We start from the raw sequence: 7811 nt of genomic DNA, 5'->3' as shown, positions 1-7811 counted from the left end.
AACTAGGGGGGGGGGCCGAATTGATGTTCGAACTAGGGGGGGGGGCGCAAAATTGATACTCGAGCTAGGGGGAATGATATTCGAACTAGGGAAGGCAAATTTAGTTCGAAGGGATGCCAAAATGATGTTCGAACTGGGGGCCGAATTTATGTTCGAAGGGGGGGGGGGCGAGTTGATGATCGACCTACATGTAGGGGCGCCAGATTAATATTCAACTAGGGGCGCCAAATTGATGTTGGACCTACAGGTAGGGGCGCCGAATCGATATTCGAACTAGGAGGGCGCCGAAATGATGTTCGAAGTTGGGGCGCCAAATTGATACTCGAACTAGGGAGGGGGCCGAATCGATGTTCGAGGTAGGGGGCGCCAAATTGATACTCGAGCTAGGGGGCGAAATGATATTCGAACTAGGGAAGGCAAATTGAGTTCGAAGGGATGCCAAAATGATGTTCAAAGGGGGGGGGGGCAAATTGATGATCGACCTACATGTAGGGGCGCCGAACTGATATTCGAACTGCCGCCTTGTTGTTGGCTCATTGTTCCATATATTGAAATGCCTTGGCCTGAGGTTTTTAGGCCTTGGCCTTGGGGATTGAAGCCTTGTATTGGGTATTAAAGCCTTGGCCTTGGGGATTGAAGCCTTGTCTTGGGTATTAAAGCCTTGGCCTTGGAGGTTTAAGCCTTGACTACAACACTGATGGATATATTGATAGATATAATTTACAGAAATGTTAAAGTTTACTTGCACACACTAAGAAATAGATGTTCAAAATTGAACCCCGAAAGGTTGATGCAAAATCAGCACCCTATGGGTTCAAAAATTGAACCCTGCGGGTTCAAAATTGCACCCCTAGGGGTTCAATTTGAAATTTAGGGATGCATTTTTGAACCCGCAGTGTGCAAAAATGAACCTTAACCGCAGGGTTCAATTTTTGAACCCATAGGGTGCTGATTTTGCATGAACCTTTCGGGGTTCAATTTTGAACCTTTATTTCTTAGTGTGCAATATGTAAAATAATAAATGATACTTTCATTGTAATGGTGAAAGTTTCGGATGCGTTTTTTATTTTTTGACGAATCGTCAAATACTCAAATAACTAAAATAACTCTATGGTTTATATCGTTCCTATATTTTTGTTTCATGTAGTAATGCGTAAAAGACAGCTATATACAGTTGATGATACGACATCTTTTCGTTTCCAACCTACAGTGGGAAATCACGTTTTATTTTTTTTAAACGAATTCCACTGAAACTATTACGTGGATTTACTCAGGCCTAAACTGCATTGCTATCATTTACGTTTATTGTTACATCTTGAAATAGTAGATGTATACAAGATACATGGGACCTTGGAATTCATGAGTATTGTATGAAAGAGAGAGATAAGAACTTATCGTCCAAAATGATGCGAACTTAAGAGCCTTGTTTTCATATTTATAAAGACACTGACAATAAAGTATATTTTTACAGTATATTTATCTTTAGTATATTCTTTTTATATACACCGTTTACACGCATTCTGTTTCTTTTGAAAAACTATTTGGAGTATATAAAATTTGAGCAAGATTATAAGATACATAACCTTTTGATACTTTATATGATTGTTGCAAGAGCGGACAATGTTTGTTCTTCTTCTTCTTCCAGGCTGGTACAGTCCGCCACTGGCGTATTATCGTACCTTGTGCTTGTCAAGTGTTGAGTGTACAGTGCAAGTAAAAAATTTCTACAATGGACTCTATGTGCAGCTAAAAAACCAGACTGAAGCTTAACGAAGCTTGACACACTGCACCTCCAGCTTGAAAGGCTCCAATGAAGTGCAGTTGCCAGCTACAGGTGGTAATGAATTCCACAGCCTGATAGCGTCTGGATAAAAAGATGTTTGGAGAAATCGTGTCCTTGTTGATTAGGATTGACAAGACAACTCACTGTTTTGGATTGGATTTCAAGGGAATAACAAAAGATTATATAATATATCCAAACACTTACAGATCTAAGTAGGCAGTGCACTCCCAATTAGTAAATGCTGAGTGCTGACTACTGAGTCTACCTCAACTATATAATAAAAAGCATGTAAATTTATATCTTTTTCAAGAATATCTTACCCAAAATAAAATATTAATTTTCTTTCATGCAGAAATATGCAATTTAGTTATGTCACAACCAGTTTTCATACGCGGCGATACAGGGGCGTCATCCCCGTAAGATTTTTCAACCCTTGAAGCAAAAAGTAGAAAAGAAAAAAAAATGGGAGTACCCACAAGAACGAAGAATTGCTACAATGCAAGAGAGGTTTCTGTGAGAAGTAACTGAACTAGACATTACCCATTTGTCAATGGGAGTCAATATTTCGGCACGATTATTACTTGACTTGAAATTAGGGCCCCCTAAGAAATCCTGGATCCGCGCCTGGCTCCCGCTCACATAATTCTAGCAGGGCCTACTCTGACATGTCTGATGGGAAGTTAAATTGAAAGCATGAAATGGTTAAAATAGAAATCGCTCGAGTTTCCCGCACGCATTAATTATTTTTAAAGTGATATTACATTTATTCATGAACACATCATTATAAAACCATTATTCAATTGCCTCTTCTTAATGCATAGGCGGATCCAGGTGGGACCCAAGGGGCCCGGACCCCCCCTAATGGTAGAGCAAAAAACAGGGGGGGGGGGAGAAAGAAAAAGGAAGGAAAAAAAGAAAAAAAGAAAAGGAGGGAGACGAATGAATAAGATAAGATGAGAGGAAGACTATTTTATGTCACAATATAAATTTTTCGCTAGCGCTTCGCGCTCGCATTGCCTGTTAAGTGATCCACATATCTTGTTCAACAAGGAGCTTAAATATCAAGTTTGGAAGTCAGTATACAAAACATATTTCTCCTTGGAAATCGAACTTTCATTAATTTTTGTGATTTACATATTGATTTTTAAAAAGTGCTCTGTAAAAATGTCAGTTTTATGGTCTGAATATTAACATTTTCCAATTGCGCTGCGAGTTCGCGAATTTTTATTTATCAGGTACCTATTATTTTCATGTATTCCATAAAGTTTTCAAAATATCCCTTCTCAGGTCTGATTGTCAAAACGCATCAGCTAGCGCTGCACGCTCGCATTTTTGATTGGCGGGTTATGTATGTCTCAATATTGATTGTATAACAAACTACTTAAAATCCCCTTTTCATGACAGTTTATCAAAAAATTCGGCTCGCGATTTGCGCTCGCATTTAATGGTTAAAAATATATCAACTAATTAATGATGCATCCTATTCATAAATAAAAAGGTGATTGAAATGTTCAGTGATCAGGCCATAATATCATCAGATTCCGCGCCCTCATTATGCATTAATACTAAGATATCAATTTAATAATTAAATTGTCACTTTTGTTTTATCACGCGCTTAGCAAGATGAATTGGAAGATGTATAGATATCATATTCATGTGATAACATGTCCTATGAGGATGTCAAGGTCCTATGTCTCAAAATTAAAGTAATAATGAAACATATCAGCTCTTTATCAAGTGCGATTTATATCCACCTTACAAGTTTCCTACAAAGTGTTTGAAATATCAGATCGGAATATCAAATATTTTTAGCTCGCGCTTCGCGCTCGCTTTTATTTTCATGATAAAATATTGTTTAGAATGCCTAAATTCTAGTTCTAATTCTGAAACACGCGCGCGCATTTTCATTCAGTTATCCAGTTTCAGATCACAATATCAAAAAATTCTACTCGCCCTTTGTGTTCGTATTATTAATGTAGGAAGATCCCCTTTCTCATCCCTTTCATGATTTACAAAATATGAATAGAGTATCCCGTTCAAGGTCGAAATCTCGATTTTTTTTTACGCTCGCGCTTCGCGCTCGCATAATTTGATTGTGAAATATGTAATGTCTTCATGTCTAAATGCAAGCAGTCCTTAAAAGGCACTTTTCGATCAGTTCAAAACGTATATAAATATTTTCTGCTCGCGCTTTGCGCTCGCATTATTAATGTAGGAAGATCCCCTCTTACTCATCTTTTTCATGATTTAGGAAACATGAATAGAGTGTCCCATTCTAGGTCTAAAACTAGAAATTTTCCGCTCGCAATTCGCGCTCGCATCAATTGTTTAGTTATATAGCTATCTTGTTCATGATTACAAAATCTGATGAAAATTTTCCATTCTTTATGTAGAAATGTCAAAAATCTTCAGCTCGCGCTTCGCGCTCGTATTATTTGATTGTGAAATATGTTATGTTTTCACGGCTAAATGCAAGCAGTCCTTAAAGGGAAAGTTCACACTGAAGAAAACTTTCTTGTAAAAATAGCAGAAAAAATAGTAAAAAAATATTGGTGAAGGTTTGAGGAAAATCCGTTAAAGAGTAAGAAAGTTATTAGAGATCAAAGTTTTGGATTTGTGACGTCATAAACGAGCAGCTGTCCCATGTGTTATGTAATATAAAATGCATAAATTTCAAATTTTGTATGGTTCCTGATGACTTAATTTTGTTTTCTTTTCATGATCGAGTGTGAAACGATTTGTCTATTGATATACAAAATATAGTACAGTGAAAACCATTTTCAATTTTCTGAGAAAATGACATTTCATTGATTTTTTACCATTCGCTATGTAGGAATGCTGCTCGCATATGACGTCACAAATCAAATAATTGAAATTCTAATAACTTTTTAATTATTTGATGAATTTTTCTCAAACCTTCGGCAATATTTTTCATTAATTTTTCTGCTATTTTTACAATAAACTTTTTGTCAGGGTAAACTTCCCCTTTAAAAGGCACTTTTCGATCAGTTCAAAACGTGTACAAACATTTTCTGCTCGCGCTTTGTGCTCGCATTATTAATGTACGAAGATCCCCTCTTACTCATCTTTCTTCATGATTAAGGAAACATGAATAGTGTCCAGGTCTAGGTCTAAATCTAGAATTTTTCCACTCGCACTTCGCGCTCGCATCAATCGTTTAGTTATACTGTATAGCTATCCTGTTCATGATTACAAAAACTGAATAAAGTTTTCCATTCTTTATGTAGATATGTAAAAAAAATTTTTAGCTCGCGCTTCGCGCTCGCATTATTTGATTGATGAAATATGTAATGTCTTCATGTCTAAATGCAAGCAGTCCATAAAAGGCACTTTTCGATCAGTTCAAAACGTATACAAACTTTTTCTGCTCGCGCTTTGCGCTCGCATTATTAATGTAGGAAGATCCCCTCTTACTCATCTTTTTCATGATTTAGGAAACATGAATAGAGTGTCCCGTTCTAGGTCTAAATCTAGAATTTTTCCGCTCGCACTTCGCGCTCGCATCAATTGTTTAGTTATACTGTATAGCTATCCTGTTCATGATTACAAAAACTGATTATATTTTTCCATTCTTTATGTAGAAATGTCAAAATTTTTAAGCTCGCGCTTCGCGCTCGCATTATTTGATTGTGAAATATGTAATGTCTTCATGGCTAAATGCAAGCAGTCCTTAAAAGGCACTTTTCGATCAGTTCAAAACGTATACAAACTTTTTCTGCTCGCGCTTTGCGCTCGCATTATTAATGTACGAAGATCCCCTCTTACTCATCTTTTTTCATGATATAGGAAACATGAATAGAGTGTCCCATTCTAGGTCTAAATCTTGAATTTTTCCGCTCGCACTTCGCGCTCGCATCAATTGTTTAGTTATACTGTATAGCAGCCTGTTCATGATTACAAAAACTGAATAAAGTTTTCCATTCTTTATGTAGAAATGTCAAAAATTTTAACGCTCGCGCTTCGCGCTCGCATTATTCGATTATTGAAATATATAACGTCTTCATGGCTAACTGTATGGAGTCTTTAACAGGACTGGTAGGCCTACCTTTTCGAGCAGTTCAAAACGTTTATCAAAAAATTCTACTCGCGCTTCGCGTTCGCAGTATTGCAGGCACATCTTTTTTTCAGAATGTTCAAATTTTAGGAAAAAATACAATTTCGCGCTTCGCGCAGGCATTATGAAATAAGGATTTTGATAATATACATTTATTTTTATTTAAAGAATAAAGCTAAGAAGTGACTTATAGGACTACAACCTTCAAAGAAACAAACGAAAAAAAACATCTTCGAGCGGCTGATCGGGGAAAATAATTATGGCTGGATCCGCCCCTGATTCATGTGCCTATGAAATAAAATAATTTAACATGCATTTAAGGCACTAATGATTGCCATGGGGGAGGGAGGGGCCGCCATTTTTCCGAAAAGTACACAGGGGCGCCAAAATCAGGTCGAAATATGGGCCCCCCTCCCTACGAAATCCTGGATCCGCGCCTGCCCTTAATAGTTTCCTAAAATATAGTACTAAAATGTCCTTGTTTGTGGTCAATACATACAAAAATTTCAGATCGCGCTTTGCGCTCGCATTGTATGTTTAGCGAGACAGGTCTGTATTATGATTACAAAAATTTGTTTATAATGTTCCTGTTTAGGTCTGAATTTCAAAAAATTTCAGCTCGCGCTCGCATTTTGTGATCGGTGAGATACATATACGTTTAATGGCACTGTCCTTAAAATGTCTCTATTATGTCAGTATAACTGGCGAATGAGCGCGCTCTCTAATTTTTTTGCTGGTGCCCCCCCCCAATGCTGTGACCCACGGTACGCCACTGGTCCTAGTTAATTCCTACAAAGAAACCTTAGAATGCCCCACTTCAGGTCTGAATTATCTAAATTTTAAGCTCGCGCAATATTAGATTATTCAGATGGTATGATAATCATGATTGCAATGACTACAAAAAGTGTTTCATGTGTTCAGATGTAATTCTAATAAAATCAGCAAGCGCTCGGCACTCTCATTAGATGACTATGGTGAGATATGCATGCTCTTAATGGATTCCTAAAATATATTCCTTAAAATCTCGCTGTTTGGGGTCAAATATACGAAAACTTCAGCTCGCGCTTCGCGCTCGCATTAATTGTTTCTGTTTCTGTTTAGACAGGTACCTATCATGATTACACAAATTTGATTATAATGTCCCTTTCTCAGGTGTAAATATAAAAAAAATCAGCTCGTGCTTCGCGCTCGCATTATATGATCAGTGAGATGCATATCCCTTTAATGACATTGTCCTTAAAATGTCTCTATATTAGGTCAGTATACCTGGCAACTGAACGCGCTCACTCATGCAGTGATTTAAAAAAAAAATTGTTGGTCCCCCCTAGCTATGCTGTGACCCACGGTACGCCACTGTGGACATATCTTATGACAATTCCTTGCATATCTTAAAGCATGATTGCAAAAAAAAATGCCAAAATATTTCAGTCATCCCCCACCCATCAACACGGATTTACGCCAGTGTTAGGATACGTGGCTCGCCTAGGCCATCGGGATATATATCCTAGACCAAAAGCTTCGGTCTCTGTTTTGTTGGTTGTTCAGCTGAACTTCGTTGCAATGGCTTCATCACCAAATACAGAGAGAAATAGAAAAAAAAATGTTTAAAAACTCCTCGAAACAGACGGCTGCCAGCTGTCTAGGGATATCCCTGCATGGGTCCATTTGGAAAAAAATATTTTTTTTAATAAAAAAAAATGCGTGCTCTAAATAGCCCTTTATTCCTTTAATTGTGTTAATTTAATTGATCGAGCGAGCCCCCAAAAATGTGCATGCATGCGCCGGGTCAAGCTAGTGTTTATCTGGTTGCCCGAGTTAAGTTCTACAAGTTATGTTAGGATTGTAATGTTACCCCGGCCTGGCCTTCGGGATCCCGGGGGTCGGCCGGTATATCCCTGGGGGCCGCGGCCCCTCGAAAAAAATCAAACTTTTTATGGAATTATGCCCTTAAGT

Source organism: Lytechinus variegatus, chromosome 12 (genome assembly GCF_018143015.1).
Source record: "Lytechinus variegatus isolate NC3 chromosome 12, Lvar_3.0, whole genome shotgun sequence".
Classification (NCBI taxonomy): Eukaryota; Metazoa; Echinodermata; class Echinoidea; order Temnopleuroida; family Toxopneustidae; genus Lytechinus; species Lytechinus variegatus.
The sequence above is the reverse complement of the archived record's forward strand: the minus strand, read 5'-3'. Positions refer to the sequence as shown.